The sequence below is a fragment of the Zonotrichia leucophrys genome, chromosome 4 (assembly GCF_028769735.1).
Source record: "Zonotrichia leucophrys gambelii isolate GWCS_2022_RI chromosome 4, RI_Zleu_2.0, whole genome shotgun sequence".
In the NCBI taxonomy this organism is placed as follows: domain Eukaryota; kingdom Metazoa; phylum Chordata; class Aves; order Passeriformes; family Passerellidae; genus Zonotrichia; species Zonotrichia leucophrys.
Genome location: NC_088173.1, coordinates 32,694,404 through 32,712,014, shown reverse-complemented (window position 1 = coordinate 32,712,014; position 17,611 = coordinate 32,694,404). Strand labels below are relative to the sequence as shown.

Below are 17,611 nucleotides of genomic sequence, written 5' to 3'. Positions count from 1 at the left end.
TGGCATGAAAGAAAGAAAGAAACAAAGGTCTTTGCTTGAGTCTCAAATTGGAATTCTTTCATTGCACATTTGAGCAACTTTATACTGTCATTTAGTTTAATGGGAAGTTTGCATGGAAAGTTTTAGTTATTTTATAGAGAAACTGAAAATTTTTTTTATATCATATAAGTTATTTCTACATTTAACTGCTGGCACTCCATTACTGTGGATATTATTAATGTCATGTTATGTGAATTTTTCAAATTTCCATAAGCTATATATTTTTTATTGCAAATGGTTAGGATTTGGTTTTGTATTGATGGACTGTATGAAATCTTCCAAATGTGGGAATATATGTTTCTAAAATATTACTGAACAAACGATTGTAATCTCCCTGTCTTCTTTCTAAATATATCTTCCACTTTTACCATAGGTAACAAAAACATTATGCTAAAAGAATTTGAGCTAGTTGAGACCACCTCCCATTTCTAGGTTTGTGTTTATTTTGGTCATATTGAATTTGAAGTGGAGACTCTCTCAGGGAAGGAATGCAGTCCAAGAGCCTGGGTCCAGATGTTATGCTTTCCTTCCACACCAACCTAGGCCTCTGAGGCAGAGATCCCCCTCTCTGAAAACAAGACTTGGACAAAGTGCAAACGCCTCATTTCCTGAAATCTCATTGTTTAGGCCAACAAACAGGCAGGTCAACATGCAGGTTGCAGAACTGAAACTGAACACCACCCCCGTTGCCCTGGATCAATGAAGTGTAATTTGAGGCTTGTGGTTGCCTGTCTAGCTTGGAGAACCAGCACAGAGAACAAAGGCTCAACACTGTGGCCTTCAGATATTTGAGGAGTGGAATAATGTTGCTGCTGTTCTCTTTTGCTGGCTTTTGGCTCAGGGCTGTGCTGTTTAGGTAGGCTAGGCGTTAATTTTTTGTGATGGTTATGCCAGAAAGTTCTCCTAGAGCAGAGGCAACTTACACTGGTCCTAGGTAGGTTAGTTGAAGAAGAAAAACAAAACAGCAACAAAACAAAACCCCAAACCAGGAAAGAAAAACTTATTTGGGTTCTGCAGATGTTCACATCAGCTGTTTCTTATAACAAAACATCTTGATTTGACTCTGTCAGTCTCTCTGTAAAGTCAAGTCAGCAAAGAGCCCTTCGTGAACAATAAATGAAAAACTTGGCACAAGTCTGGCACTAGATGCAAATTAAAAAAACAGTAGATGTAACTGGCTGTGATGCCTGTGGCATTTTCAGCAACTTGTATGAAAGGTTAGAGTCCATAGCTTCTGCCCCTAGTGGGAAATGGCACACACAAAAGTGAGCTGTCTTGGCTGGAATGTTTTTGCACTGTGGCTGCTGCTTTTTGGACAGGGAGCCTTTTTTGGTCAGTAGAAACTCAGGCCCACGGTATTTTGTTTAGCTGCAGTTCAGGGTGTTAATTTATAATTAGGCTTCACTGGGATGTAATCAGATCCATACTTGTAGGGAGTATGGGGGTTTTTTTGCATGTTTTTACTGAAGAGCTCATTAGAAGTTGATGGGAGTTGAGTGCATCTCAGCCCAGTCATGCACCTTTTCCTAAAGCACCTAATTCAATTGATTGGGGTGTTTAGTGACAAGAAATACTGTGTCAGCAGGACCTTAATTATTTAATCTATCTAACCACAGCATGAGTGTTATGAGTAGTGCATGGAGGTAGATAAAACTCTTACATCTTCATGTTTGAGCAGGAACACTGGGAAAGGAAAAAGGTAGTTTTTATTAGTAAGTATAGGCAATATTGTACAATTGCTGCTTGATATTTGCCACATAAAATATATGCCACACCATGAAAATAGAAATTTATCTGTCAGTTTGCTCAAGTGTGACTGAACTCTAATACTAATGTTAAGTGTACAATATCATATGTAATGGTATATTTTTCTGCACTGTTGTAGATTATATCATCTTACTTAAACTGTGAGGCAAGAATACTTCTTGAAAATTAAGAGTTTGACAGGTAAGAACTGAGTTAACTAATTTTATAAAGACCATTGTTGTTCATAACCACCGTGATAAAGTAAACACAGTAGCATTCACTCTTCTTGAACTACACTTTCAAAAGCTGACAAAAAATCACTTGCGATTCTCACAGTGATACAAACAGGATATTTGAGAAAGAGAGATGTCTGAAAGACAGATGTCAAGTGTGAATGATGTTAGTATTTTCAATGCTTAGTATCTTGGATGTCTGTCAGGAAGGGATTTGTAAAGAATTGTCTTCTGACAGAAAAATGGGAGCCGGTTGAGAAAGTGGCTGGAGGTAATGGGCACACAGACACCAGGTGCTGGCAGCACAGCTCTGGTGTGGGCTGCTTGTCATTGCCTATCTCATATTTTCAGATACCCATTGGGAGACCTAAACCTCATGTGCAGGAAATGTCCCTAGTCCCCTTGGGGTTATTGCTAAATAATAGCATGCCTGGCAAGTTAAGTTGTCATTCTTTGACTGATGTCTCCCCTGGGGTAAACAAGAAGTAGATCTGCAGAACAAAAAGTCATCAGCTCTTTGTTTAAACAATCTGCTAAAACTCCTGCCTGGTGCTTAAGAAACAAGGATTTGAGTCTTTTCAGGAGGATTGTTGAAAGATTAAATAATTACTCAGTTCATAAGAGGAAAACTCCCACTTTGCTGGAGATGGTGTTGGAAAGCCTTATAGTCAGAGCTGATGTAAAAAGAAAATGTGAGCAGTTTTACCTTATCCCTTTTACCCTTTATCCCCTTTTACCTTATAATGGGGGGAATTCTATATTTTTTACTTCTAATCAGACTGAGACAATGCAGGTGAGCAATTCACTTGACACCCCCCCCCCCCAATAAAGGATGAAGAAACACAGAAATTTGATAGATCAAAACCTATGATGTGTTTTAAGTTATGAACTGTCAATCCACTTTTCCAGGCCACTGAGAAGGTTGTGAGCTATTTAATTTACAGAACCCTTGCCATCCTTTCAGTTTCTTCCTTTTTGTATACATTTATTTCATCATAGAGCTTATAAACACAATACAGGAAGTTGCTGAAATTGGAGAATTAAACATTTTTCCATACACAGATAGCGCTTCCTGACTGCACCATATTCTGTTACCTTGCCTCAGTATTGTAAAGAGCCTGAAGTTGAGAAATGGTATTGAAGTTCCTTTGGGTTTACATTCTTGGAACTTTTCCTAGAGCAATTTCACGACTTAATTTCCATTTGGTGTCAGAAAATTTATAAGACTCTGGTGCTTTGTTACTTATACCTAGATTTTGAAAGGAAAAAGAATGAATGCCTGTTAAGTTTAAAATAAAGTTGTAGCCTTTTCTTATAAAAATGGATGTGCTAACCTTGAAATGCCAGTAAGTTGCATGGAGGTATTAAAAAATAAAAAGCTATATATTCCAAACATTATATACAAAACAAATGAACTAAGTATAATCTTTTATCTGTTAATCTTTATTTATATAGGAACATGGTATATAAGGATTCTTAAGACTGTTAAAATGCTGTTAATTTTCTGTGTTTTGTCCCAAATCTTTGCTCCCATTCTTGCAGAAAATGAATATTTTTATTATTAGCTGTTCAAGCATGTTTTAAGCTGAGTCTCGAAATATTTCCTTTAACAAAGAATTTTTTAAAAATGCTGGGTTTTGAGACATTTTAAGGTTAGTAACCTATTTACCATATTTAACTACATGATGCTATTCCTGCTTCTACAGTATCCTAGTTAGTTTATCAGCTTGAATCTGAAATGAGTACAAAGATAATAATAGAACCAATTTAATTGTGTGGATGTATACATGGCTTTTGGTTGTACATCTGCATAAATGAAAGTGGCTTTATTGCTTCACACTAAAGACCTTTTGAAGGGTTTTGATTACTCTGTGCTTAAAATGCCTCCCTGGAGAAGGCAATACCTTGGACAGATTATATGATGTTCCTGATCCATTCAGTCATTTTTGGGGGAAAAAAAAATTGCCTTAGTAAATTAAACATAGAAAACCCCATGAGTAGGTCCATGCTTTCACCATGTAGTTCCTGCACTAGTCCTTGCTTTTAGAATTATACTTGTGTAATACAAAGCATTTGATCTGGCATATGCTGCGTTATAAGCATCTGGCTGTAAAATGCTACTGAAGATTGCCCACTCTATTAGCAGTAATTTTTAAACACTTGACCAATTCAAAATGAGCTCTGACATTTTAGTGACTACCTGAATTCTGAATATCCTTCCTTATGTCATGAATGAAGTAATTTCAGTGGGTTGTGCTCATCGTTTCTGCCACTGCTTTACCAATATAAGAAATTGTTGTAATTCAAAGGCTGTATAGAAATATTTAATTTGTATACTTTCACTACCATTTATTACTGGGGAAAAAGAGTGATAGAAAAAAGCAATAATAATTCTGGTGCTTCTTGCATTGCATACCTGACAAACCCATTTGGGCTTGGTTTTACTTCGAGAAGGACTTTCACTTACTTACTGTTATTCCATGAATATTTCTTCCATGGAAAGAAGAAATAATATTATTAATAAGCCATAACATCAAACCTAATAACTTAATCTGAAATAATTTTTGTTAATGTTTCGCATGGAACCAATGCACATGAGAAAAGGGATGGCAGTATACAGAAAAATCTTGCTCTATACCTTGGGCTTGAAACCAGTCAGGTGATTGAGCTGGCTGTTACTTGGGCCCATAGTGAATTGTCTTAGGGAGCACAACCACCTGAGAACTATTTCTTTTGGAGAGCAGGAACCAGGGAGAAAGAAGACAGAGGTTGCTCTCAAGTGGTTTAGTTGTGTAAGGTGGTGTCACAGATGGGGTCATGAAAAAGGCAGCGACAGTCCAGAGGAAATAGGAGGGCAAGGGTGGGATGGACAGAGGAGAGAAGAGCAGTCCTTTCACTGGCCACCTACTCTCCTCTGATCTCAGCTGTCTCATAAAACTTCTCTTCGCAATTTAGTGAGGAATTCTCCAGTCTGATGAGCATGGTAGAATAAAGGGATGAGTGTCTTACTAGTGAGAGGCCCCCAAGAAGCATTTCCATCCCACTAGTTCCTAAGGAAAATATGCCCCAAGCCTTCCTCCAGCTCAGATATCTTTTAAGACTTCTGTTCTTCCTCCTTCTGAATCCTTTTGGCAGATTCAATTTACATCATGCTCTGGGGATTTGATTAATTTCCTATTATTGGCTGAGTCTTGCAAACTCCTGCACTCAAGGTTGGCAATTGTGCTGTTAAATTTTGGTATAAAGGAGTTCTGCTCCTGCACATTCAACCTATGGCATCTTTGCTGTCTGGGACCATCCACCCAAACTGTGTTTGTTTGATGAATAAGTGGCACCATAATGTGAAATCTATCCTATTAGCAGAGTGAATAAATTTACTCAGTATGGAACTTTTAAGTGTCTATTACCATATGCCTTAGGATCATAATTTAAATTAAATTTGCTTAAAATGGAAATCTAGATTCAAGCTGACATCATAACATATGACCTCCACTAGCAATGAAAATTGAAAACATGAGACAAGGACATTAATCACTGAATAGTTTATAAGCTGCTCTGAATGTTCATGTGAAATGTTAATGCTATTTTATTATATGCAATAACAGCTTAAAGTGAAAATTTATGAACACTGTAAGGTGTCTAAGATAAGGCATTCAGACTCATCTTATTGTGCCTTGGCTCAAATATTTTGAGTCTTTAGAGAAGTGCTCAGAGACACTTGTGTGCTTAACCTATTGCTTTTAGTGCAAGCATAACCTCTGCCTTTTAGTGGGACTGGAAATGTGAGCAGGATAGTGGGGATCAGGTTTGGCAGTCAGACTTGTGTGAACTCAAATTTGTTCATGCACACCCATGTGCAGGAGGAGGTGTTTAATGGCCTCAGCGTGGAAGTGTCTGTGAAGTTTGGGTCATTGTTTTCTGGGGTTTTAATTCTGCTTAGCAGTTTGAATTTTGGACTGGAGTCCTGATAGTAAGTTTTGATTTTTTTTTTTTTAATAGACAGCTGTAGTTGTAATGTTGAGTGTAGCTGAATATGGAGTGTAATGGGTGCAGTAGAGCTTACTTATGCAAAACTGACCAGGGCTGTCATCAAACAGATCTCTTCAGATCACCTGATGGAATGATTTTGGGTTTTTGTGTGTGGTATTTTTAATTAGCAAGTACAAAATCTATTTGATGGTTTGAAAAGGATGATATTTAAGAATTTCTTTTTAACTTGATCTCAGATTTATAATGCTTCATCTGTAATATATGCCCTTTACTTGTGAACTCATCAGTGTAACCCAGAATCTTCAAAATTTGATGTCATACATAGTTGACTTGGTGGAGTCTGGAAAAACACAAGCTAAATTGGATTATTAGTTTCCAAACTATTCACTGCTGGTTTTTTGCTGGGAGAGCCTCTTTGTTCCTATGTAGCTTGAGCCACTGATTTAAAAATAGATTTAAATGCTTTTATAGGTGAAAGTGAGCTTAATTGACAGTGAGCTGGTTGTAGCTTTTGTATTTTGCTTTATTGGGTAGTTCTAGTAGTAAACTGAATTTATTGAAGTAAATCTATGAAATTACCTTAATTGCCTGATCTCAATAATATTTTCAAGGAACTCCCCTATTTGTGTGTTTGTATTTTAATGTAAGGTACATAGTGCAGCTTGTGTATGCATATTGTTTAGAGGCTTTGAATGGCTTGCCTGTCTGATCCATTTTAATAGATTCCAGCCTTTTTCCATGACATCATTATTATAACAGACTTCCTAGAAAATATGAACAGCTGCTGTGTATTTTTTTCCTGTGTTTGATATTAAAACTGTAGCAGTTATTCTGTTCTTTACAAATGACAGCAATAGGCTTGTCTGATGTAAAACAAAATGAAAAAAAGTCCAAGTAAGGAGCTGTGATACTGTTAACAGGCCAGTAATGTAACAGGTCTCCTTGTATGAATCATTTCATAATGCAATAAGGGATTACTTATGCTGCTGTCATACTGGTCAAAGGTTGGTCCCATTTCCTTCCCCCCTCCTCCTGAACTAAACTGTGCATCATTAAAGATGATGAAAACAGTACTGTGCTCAGCTTCCTGGCCCAGATGGCAATTTGCATGAAGAATTTTACTGTATTTTTTTCCCTAATATTCTTATGCAGACTGTGCATAGAGGTTTTAAAGTTCTTTCCAGTTCAGATCAAGCAGACTTCTTTCTTGTTTCTCTGCACATCTTGGCATTCAGGGATGGCTTAGAAGCCACTTAACATGGAGTCTGGCGTATTACATACAACTAGGAATTCATCAATTTCATTGTTATGGGTAATTTTCTATTTTGCTTCATCTGTAAATACTGTAAACAGCTGACAGGTGTCAAAGAGGGATGTGGACCTTTAGATTATTGCATTCCATGCTGTCTGAAATACCTTGCTTGGGGTTTTAATTTCTTTTAGACAACTTGTGCAAACCAGCCATGACAAATGGTGTGTTTCATGCCTCAATATCTGCATTTGACACAACAAAAGCAACAGGTATAAAGAAAACCTAACCTTTCAGTGGCTCTGAATAGAAACACACAACACTGTGGCTGACTTAGAGACCAGACAAGTCTTAGGGTGTAATATGGCCATGAGACAACTCATCATCCATTAATGCTGTTATCTCAGTCCTGTGTCTTTTGGAGTGCCTTCTTCCTCCATTTTCAAATAAGTCACCTGTGTGTTTTCTGCTGTGTGTTGGAGGAAAAAAAGCAGCAGTTAATACTGTTCTTCTTCATGAAGCAGGGGGATGGTCTCTGCACCAGGTGAGTGGCTGTGAGCTGATTGAAAAGTGCTTCAGGAAAATCAATACTAACCTTGCAATGAGAAGTTGGATGAGGAATGGCTGCATTGCTCCTGTCTGTGGTGTTCATCAAATGGTGCCTGTTCTGCAGAGCATGTAGAGAAACATTTTCATGAACAGAATAACTGATACCTTTGGCAATTATCAGTTACAAGCCCTTCTTCATCTTTTAAGGACTCCAAGAGAGACTGCTTGACCTCTCCTCCATTAATGTCCTAAAGCAGCCTTGAAGAGCACATAATACATAAATAATATTATTGCAAATTATTATTAGCCCAGATGTGAGAACACATGAAAATTATCTTCTGTTTCACAATCACAGAAGGTTTAAACCAGCACTGACTATATATAATGTGTGATGCCTACAGAAGGTCATTCCTTCAAATATTTGATGCAACATGGTACTGAGCAACTAATGGTTGATATCTGTGGCTTCTGGGCTGTACCACAGCCTGGATGGGAAGACAGCTTCAAACCACATGAGCCCTTTTGAAGGTCAGCTCACACCAGGGTGGCATGGTTAATGAAAATGCAGTTTTATTCCAATGCTAGACAATTTCTGAAGCTCATTTTTTTGTCTTCTCCTTTTTGTTTACATTGCAGTGAGTGTAAAAGTCTGATTTTCAGTGGAACAAAATTTGTGTCTCATTTTCATGTAGTTTTTGCAGACAGTTATAAAGCAAAGTGAAGAAACAGCATGTTATGTATAAAATATTTTGAGACTGTAGTTCTTATCATACCACTTCTGCTTTGAGGAAAAATTGTTACTCATAACTCTAAAATTCCCCAGTGTGGGGAAAGCTGTAGGGACTGAGTGTACAGATTTTAGCTTACTGGTTTTTTTTCTTTTTTGAAGCATGCAGAAATTAATTTCTTCCTCCCCCTTCTCTCAACCTCCATATCGTTTTCAAAATTATAGTTCTCTGCTATTGCATTTCTGGTTAGTCTGGCCTATTTCGGGTGTGTAATCAGGCTGTGGATTGTTTTGTTAGTTCATTTCTGTAAATAAACTTCCTAAAAAATCGTTTTTCCACTTCCTACCCCTAAAAGAAGGTTTGAGAAAGTAACTGATATTTGCATAAATATGTATTAAGAGGTTTTAAATATATGTTAGAGATAAATGTTTGCCAGATCAGCTTATAAAAATTCTGCTTACAAAATAAATTTATTTTTAGCTGTTATTTTTATTTAAAAAATGCAAAACATCAACCATCCTGTAGAGATGAAACACTTTGTGGTGAAAAAACAATTTTGCAGTCATTGATACGTATGAATATATATTATTACAATATAAAAAATGTCAAGTAATTTTATAATAATTACCACATCCATTCAAACTTGTGTGGCAAGGCAAAACTGTAGAGAAATTCCACTGAAATTAATGTGGCTGATCTATAATTACACCACTGAGTCAAACAGTAATATGGATTATTCATTTGTAATTTGAATGCAAACAAATCTGTAATAAAAATTTGTACCATTCTTCAGACAAGTCATGGAAAATGTTTTGCATTTTGCTTCATAGGTATTTGAAATAAAACTCAGAATATGTCTTGATAATAGCATATGTCCACAAAATGTAATTCACTGAAAAATTATTTAACTTTGGCTTTCTTATTGACACCCTTTTTGAATCTGCTCACCTGAGAGAGCAGTGAAGAGTAGCTAAACATCGCCCTTTTTATAATAAATACCAGTGTATTTTAAATTGAGGGCAAGAACTGATTTTTCTCATTTGCAGTACGAATGCTTTTCAATTAGATTTGTGCTAAGCTCAGTGGCAGACTATGGAACAAAAAGTATGTCTCAGTAAGCTGAATGTGATCTTTCAGGTGTCTGTGCATCTCCTGCCTGCAGTGCCTGCCCATGCAGCGGGTCAGACAGCTGCTTCATCCCTTCCACCAGGACTCAGAACATCAAAGTATGTAAGGCTCAAAGACCTATCTTGAGGCCCACAGTGCTTGAAAGGCTTTACTGGTTTCTGTGTTTTTCTCTCTGCTTTTTAAATGTGCATCCTCACGACAAACCCTTTAGAGTGTAGTTCACACGTGAAAGTGTCACTTCCCAAAATGATTGGTAATAACAGGACCTGGAATGGTTTTGGGTGTGGAGATATTTTTTGCCTTCATCACCATCAGCTTTACACTGGCCCATGTTGGCAGTGAGGATAATCTATAATAAGCTATTGCCTTTAAAAATGGTAGCCTTTTCTCTGTGAAATGAGTAGATGCCTGGTAGACCAAATGCAGAAGTCTGTACTGCAAACCATCAGTACTAAAGTAATTGTAATAGTATTGCTGCCACAGCCACAATATTCAAAGACTGGTGAGGGGGGCAGGGTTTGCCCAGAGAGGTAATATCTTTTATTAGATGAACCAATATAGTTGGAAAAAACAGATGCTTCAGACAGACAAATCTTCCTTCAGGAAAGGCTATCTATGCCCAGAGGCTTGTCTGTTTTTTCCAACTGTATCAGTTGGTCTAATAAAAGATATTGCCTCTCCCTGCAAACTTTGCCTAAATGAAACATGGGAATTTCTGTCAGCCCTTCAACAGACAAGCCTGCAGCAGCATGGGCATGGTGCTTTGCTGGATTTCATATGTCATATTTCTACTCCTGCTTTACCTGCCCTGCACTTTTTAATCATGGGGCAGAAAGGGAAAATATGTTCAATTAATAAGATTAATAGACACTGACCTACAAAGCTTATCAGGGTAGTTGGTTTATTCCTTTCCTCAGCTTTAGCTTAAATGTTTGATGGAAAGGAAATTTTGCTCTCTGTGGAGTCTGTTTCTTTCTCCCCACTTGAGAGATGTGGGTCCTGTAGCTCCTGTTAATGCTGATCTTTCCGGTGTGATCTGCCTGTGTATTGGAACAGTTACAGAAGGGAAAATTGTTCCCTGGCCATTGCTCTGCTTTTCTGATGAGTCTGATTTTGTAATGTTCTTAGATCTGTAGTGATAATAGTCACCCAATAGCTGGTCATAAGTCTCTTGCTTAAATTTCAAAAGGGCTCTAGGGCTCTCCTTGCAGAAAATAAAAGACAAAAATATTCGGTGGCTTGATGGGAAGTGTGTCTAAAAGGATCTGCTGTAATGTAAAAACAAAAGGAGCAGTGTTTCCAGCTAGAGCACCAAACATCTTGGAGTCCACTGTGGAAAATGTTTATAGTGTTGTATAGTTTTATTAGCACAGATTGAAGAAAAACAGCTTATTGAATGATTCTGGGAACTAGATTCAGTACCAGTGGACTTATCAAATAGTGGTCAAAGAAAACCCCTCTCTGCTGTGGGGTTGAGAGCGGAGAATCTGTTAGGAGTACTCAGCTTTCTTGTACAATATATAAAGACAAATACTGCTTTCAGACTCACTGAGGGTCCTACATGTGCTGAAGGGAATTGGGTTGCAATGCCAGGAGGCTGTGTGGGTGCCCTTGGGCATGGAGATTATCAGGCTCAAGGTACTCCCAAGTACTTCCACAGGGACACTTTGGAAACAGTGGAGCTGTTGCCTTTCCACTCCTCCACTCACAAGATGCCCCATATAAAACCTGTTTACTTGGGCTGGTTTTTAGCTGACATTCTCTTAGTTGTGTTTTGCTCAGGTGTGGTGGGCAGTAACATGCAGAGCAGTCTCTTGTCTCTGCACTGAACCCTGCGTGATAACTGTAGTGCCTTTACCCATCTTGGAAAGATTTATCTCCTCTCAAGCAATAAGTATTATTAAAGCACCAAAGTTCAGTAGCAACATCATCAATTTGTTTAATTGTCTTAGGCCTCTTTTCTGTTTTTATTGAGCCATGCCAATGCCAGCTGTTGCTGGAGGCTGTAGCTGCAGGGTGAGCCTCGGGCTGCCCTGGAGTCCCAAGACAGTTTGGCTTTTACGCCCCTGCAGCAAGAGAACAAATAGTTCTCTCTGCACATTGCAGAATGAGGTGTGAGTGAGCTGTCGTGTCGTCTCAAAGAACTGGACCAGAGCGCGAGGCTGAAGCCAGGGCTTGAAAAATGTAGCCTGTGCCTAAGCGCTAGAGTGAAAAATAGTTGGTCTGGTGTTCTTCCTGTTGGGTTCAGAGGCAGTGACTGATGAGGACTTGGATTTGAACATGAAAAAAAGACATGCTTCTGTGTTAAATCTACACATGGACCAAAAATGAGAGAGGAAAGAAAGGTGTGAGGGAGAAGTGTGCTTTGTCAGATGCTGCCTTTGTGGCATACGTTGTGTTCCTTACTCTTCTGCCTCCATAGGAAAGGCATGTGCCTTGTTTGGTCTCCATTGGTGTGAGCTGGTCCACTTCATCTTGCATACCACTTAGTAACTTCAAAGCCTTTAGCCTCAACACATGTCACATGTGTCCCTCCAACAGACTGATTTTTCCGAGTCCTTCCCAAGTGTTGTGTGCTGAATTTTTCCTTTCCCACCAGCAAGTACTAGGATTTTTCTGGCTGTGCTGCCACAGGACTGCAATGAGTGCCAGGGTGGGAATATCCTTGATAATCAGCATTCTAATAGGATGTGACAAATTGGCCTGAAAAGAACCTAAACCCTAGTGTTCTGTAGCAAAGAGGAGGAAGGCATCCTTCTGCTTTGAATTCAGCAATGTTTTCATTGCTGCTTCATCCTTGCAGGCATCTGCTTCTTGATGCTCGGTGCATCTTGCGTGGTTCTTACGAGCAGCCGTGAGCTGCTGCAGCTTGGCACACATCTATGCAGCCGAAGAGGTATCCAAAGAATTGTTTACTTGCTTGCAAACATGAGAAGCCAGCTATGATGCTTACTGCCCGTTCGTGTTTGGAAGATCATTTTGCAGCCAAAAGAAAGCTAAGAAATCTGGAGACACTTTGGCATTTGGCTAGCTGAGTGGGTGGAGAGGTTGTTTTCAATCCTTGATTAAAGCACAGTGTGTTGGTGCACAAGGGTGGAGAAGCAAACCAATGTAATTAGAGTATGAAGCATTGCTTAGGAGCTGAAATGCTGATATATATGGTGACATGCCAAAGTATAAGGTGAAGGTCTGATATAAGCAAATGAATGCACCTTTGGCCGAGAAAAGTCAAGGAGAGAAGCAGAAAATGTGACCTGAATCAGCAGAGAGACACTAACACGGGTAGTTATGTGTAAGGTCTGTGTATGTGGGACAAATCAGTGTCATCCAAATCTCTCTTTAAAAAGTAATGAAACACTGAGCTACCACTATAAAAGCTTAATGTGCAAGGTCTGCTGTAAATTACACTGCAGTGTATCATGTACAGGGATTCTGAACGTTGGAACTGGTGCCTCCCTGACATAATTTTAGGCATGTGTGGTAGAAATTCAAAAATATAAATTCTGATATATGTAGCTTGTAGTGTAGTCTTGTTGACTTTTGCCAAATCTAGGCTAATAATAATAAACAATATTCAATATTTTTGGTGATTTAACTAGCTTGAAAGCCAATCTGTTGAATCTGAATAGCTTTGTGATGATAAAATAGCAGCATCAAAATTTAAGGGACCAGTAAGATTGACATGGAATCTGCTTGGTGTGTAAGTACACATGAGTTTTCATGGAACTACTTTGAAGGTTGTGAAGATTGAAATAAAATCCACTGGATTTGTTCTCTTTGATAAAGAAAGGTAAATATAGTTTATATTATTTTAACTTTTTCCAAGAAGAGACTTGCAACATTTATCTCTTGCCCTTGTCTGTATCCTCTTGACAAATGTTTCATTTCTGGGTTTTAGCAGCTATCTTAATTTCTCTACTTTAGCAGAATTCCTTTCTTTTTTCTTCTCCATGTAAGTTAGTAGATACTTCTAGTTGCTGTAAAATGGGAATTCTGGCACATATATGATAATCCATTTTTTTTTAATGTTTACCTTTTGCAAACTCTTCAATGATTTTTTTTTTTCTCCAGAAAACTTAAAAAAATTTTCCTTCTCCTTGAATATTCTTCATCATGTATCCTTGCTCAGTACTACAGGAGCCTCACTCTTTCCCACAGCCATGCACACCTTGTGGTTTGAAAAACTGACCCATTCTTTATGCATGCTTCTCTTTCTTGGCTGGGAATTAAATGCTTTAATCTCTGTTCTCCCATGTTAATTCTAAGTTGATTGATGTTACTCTTTTTCTCTCAGTAAATTCATTCATTCCAAATTCTTCAGCTGCCTCTGAAGAATCTTTGAGCCTCTTCTTCTGAGCAGTTCGCTTCTCTTCCGTCAGGGTGACTAAATCTTTCTCTTCTTTTTCTAGTGTTGATCCTCTCTGTTCTTCTCTTGTCTCCGTTTTTATTTTAGAGGAGATAGAAGTGCTTTTGTCCAGTTAGGCATGTGTTATCTAATCAGTGGCATTTTGTAGAGATTTGAAACCTTCTGGCTCCAGTTAAGTATCTGACATTTTTCCTTTGGGCTCCATATCTTTCCTTAATTGGAAGGAGACATAATAACCCCAAACACCTTTCTATCACAAGATATTATGACTAAAGTTATTTTCCTCTGTCTCAGCTTCTGGTTGCAGAAAACTCTGTTTAAGATATGCTATCTTGTTTTAAAAACACATGACTCCTTGCATACTTGCATACTTATTCCTTAGGAAAAATAAAAACAAAACATTTCCAGACAAAATAGTTAACCTATAAATTGTTACCAGTATGTTTTCATTCAGAATTTTGCTTATTTGTAGCTAATCTTTGAGCTGCTTTATTTTTAATTTAATGATGAAAGTTTGCAGTCAGAAAATAAAGTAGCAATTTATCATGGTCAACCAGAAGTTCAAAAGCCAGCCAGATGCTGGCTTTTACATACTCTGTTCTTGTGTTTTGCAGTAGGTAAAATACCAGCTGAGTGTCAGGCTTGGCTAACTGTGTTAATGCTTTTAAAACCCTCATGACTGCTAAGCAAAGTGTTCTTAGAATAAAGAGTAAAAGGAAAAATATTTCCTAGTCTTGAAAGATTTTTATTATTATATTATTTTTATTCCTCCAGTGTTTTTCTGTTGAAAAATGCCTTCTCTCTTCCTCCCAGCTCAATGTTTTTGTGCTGACACCGTCTTGTCCACTTGGACCAAAGCTGAAAAATGCACATCTGGCTGAGCCATGTGTGTTTGCTGCAGGAGAGATGAGACACCCAGGTTTTTGTCAGAGGTTCTGTGGAGCTGATATATGGCACAACAGATGATGCCATGAATTGTTTTTACGGGCCCTCACTTTTGAGTGCCCAATTTCTTCTGACTCCTACAGCTCGAGCATTTCTCAAATGGTATGTGAGATGTTAGTACAATATTCCTCTGAGACTGCTTTTCCACCAGGATTTTGTGACCACAATGAATATCTGTAAGTCCATCCATTTGTAATGTTCAATTCCAGCCTAACTCCTGTGATGCTTGGAAGCACAAAGACACTATGTTTCTGCAATACAGCTAGAAATTGTCTGAAAAATATACAGAGGGTCAAAATATTGAGTTCTCTTTACATTTACTAGTTGTGGTTTTTTGAGCTGCAGGAAGACTGCACACACATACTTTCCTATGCTGCTGGCTTCCCAGATAGCTGGACAAAATTTGCTTGCTTGTGTTAATCAGCTTTTAATCAGTTACATAACTACAGGGAGGGAGAGATGTGTGATGGCTTTATTTCTTAACCTCATGGGCCATAACTGGCTTTCTTGCCACATGGTCACCCTTGCCATAAAATCAGTTTGCAGCTATGTGAAATGGGACTCAGAATAGCTTTTCCTCTTTTTTTGGCATTCTTTTCAGTTAGTAACCAGTCACTAAAGGTTTGGGAGTGATATAGGTATAATGCAGGGAAATTGTAAACAAAAAATTGTATTTTAAAGGAAATAGGCAATGACTTCTAAAACTTTGAAGTCTCAGTTTTAGTAATTTAACAGAACACATGGATTTGTCTTCATTTCATTTTATCCTTTTGCAAAAAGCGTGTTGGGAAGAGCGATGGAGAATGAGCCAAGACTGTGAATAATTCTGGAAATATCCATACCTGACTGAATAAATTATGATTTGTGGTCAACCAAAAAATTGTGCTACACAGTGAAATTTTTTCCATTCATTTCCTAAGATGTTTCTTCTTTCTGCCTGATTTTCAAATCCATAATTTAGATCAGATGCATTTTTGATGTCTCTAGCATATTTTGGATGATTATGTTGTTGTCAGTCCACCTGCTCTTTTCCATAGCTTTTTGCTTTTTTAGAAGAAAACCCACCAAGATTAAGATTAAAAGATTCCAGCCCTGCAGGATGGCTGCATTAAATTCTCTCCAAGGTGCCTTAAAACCTCAACTGTTGTGTGGTTATATGAAATAATAACTAAATGATTCTGTCTGACTAATGAGAGGAATTTTCACTGGTATGAGGTAACTCACAAACCAGTAAAACTCATATAATCAGCACTGAAGAATAAGCAAAATTGACATAACAGTAACTCAGAGAATAGGAAAGGTTGAGGCAGCAACATAAACGTGAGCCGTCAATGAGCCCTGGTGGCCAGGAGAGCCAAGAGCTTCCTGGGCTGCACTGGGCACTGCTGCCAGCAGGTTCAGGGGGGAATCCTGCACTTTGGTTCAGCACTGCTGAGCCAAGCCACATCTGGGGCTCTTGGGCCAGCGCTGGGTTCTCTCACACAGGAAACATGTGGACATGGTGGAACCAGTCCAGGGAAGGCAGCATGAAGATGTTTGGGGGACCAGAGCATCTGTCCTATGGGAAAGATTGAGAGCTGGGACTGTTCAGCTTGGAGAAGAGGAGGCTCAGGAGGAGGCTCACTGATGTGTAGAATATCTGAAAGGAGAGTGCCAGCAGGATGTAGTCAGGCTCTTCTCAGTGGTGTGCAGTGATGGAGAGAGACAATGGGCTCAAGCTGAAATACAGGAAATTCTGTTTAAACGTAAGGGAGAAGGGGAACTTTTTACTGTGAGGGTGCTCAAACTCTGGCAAAAGTTGCCTAGAGAGGGTGTGGAGTCTCCATCCCTGTAAATGCTCAATATCCAACCAAAGCCCTCAGAAACCTGTTCCAGGTGGCCCTGCAGGATGGCTGCATTAAATTTTCTCCAAGGTGCCTTAAAACATCAACTGTTGTGTGGTTATATGAAATAGTGAATACAATTTGGAGTTTTGTCTTAAAGATTGCTATCTTATTTGTTATCAGAAGTCACCAAACAATTTATTGGGCTGATCTGAAAACATTATAAGAAATTATCCTTTCCATGATAAAGAAATGTATTACTGTTTTCAGACTTGAACCCCAATGATGACAGAGTGGAAAACTTAGTTTAAAAAAACCAAGAGCAGCCTTTCGTTAATTAACACAATGTGCATTCCTAGATAATGTGAATGCTTAAGAGTAATTGAGATAGCATTAAAATTGTTTTTGTTGTTGCCAGTGTAGCTCTTGGAATGTTTCATCAGTTGCTTTCTCATGTTGTGTAGCACTTTGAATTACTTTGTGTTCATATAAATGACAGTCATCTTCTCATTCGAACTCTTTCTTCTCACGGGAGGGTCTGAGAATGTAAAATGAAGAGCAGTAGTGTAATATAAAGCTGATTTGAAACCTATTTCAAAATGGTGGTGGTACTTAATCTCCAGTTTTCATGTGATCTCTTTAAGGGGATCAATGACTAACTGTAGAACAGGTCAAACAGTCTCAGGTAAGACGGCACATCTCAGAGCTCATTCCGATTTCCTGCCAAGGATGATCCCAGTGTGCTCCATGTTCCTCCTGCATTTGGGGTCTTGGCTCTTCAGAAGAAGGAAGCTTGACAGCGTAAAAGGATCAAA

At 38.4% G+C, this 17,611-nt stretch overlaps 1 protein-coding gene across 1 annotated transcript in view; it reads left to right on the top strand.

The window, feature by feature from the left end:
- The window catches only part of BMPR1B (bone morphogenetic protein receptor type 1B), a 251,679-nt gene that overhangs the window by 105,838 nt on the left and 128,230 nt on the right, over positions 1-17,611 (top strand). The window contains exon 3 of the mRNA XM_064711043.1: positions 1,925-1,986. The gene's annotated coding sequence lies outside the window, so the exon portion shown is untranslated. The remainder of the gene's footprint in view (positions 1-1,924; positions 1,987-17,611) is intronic.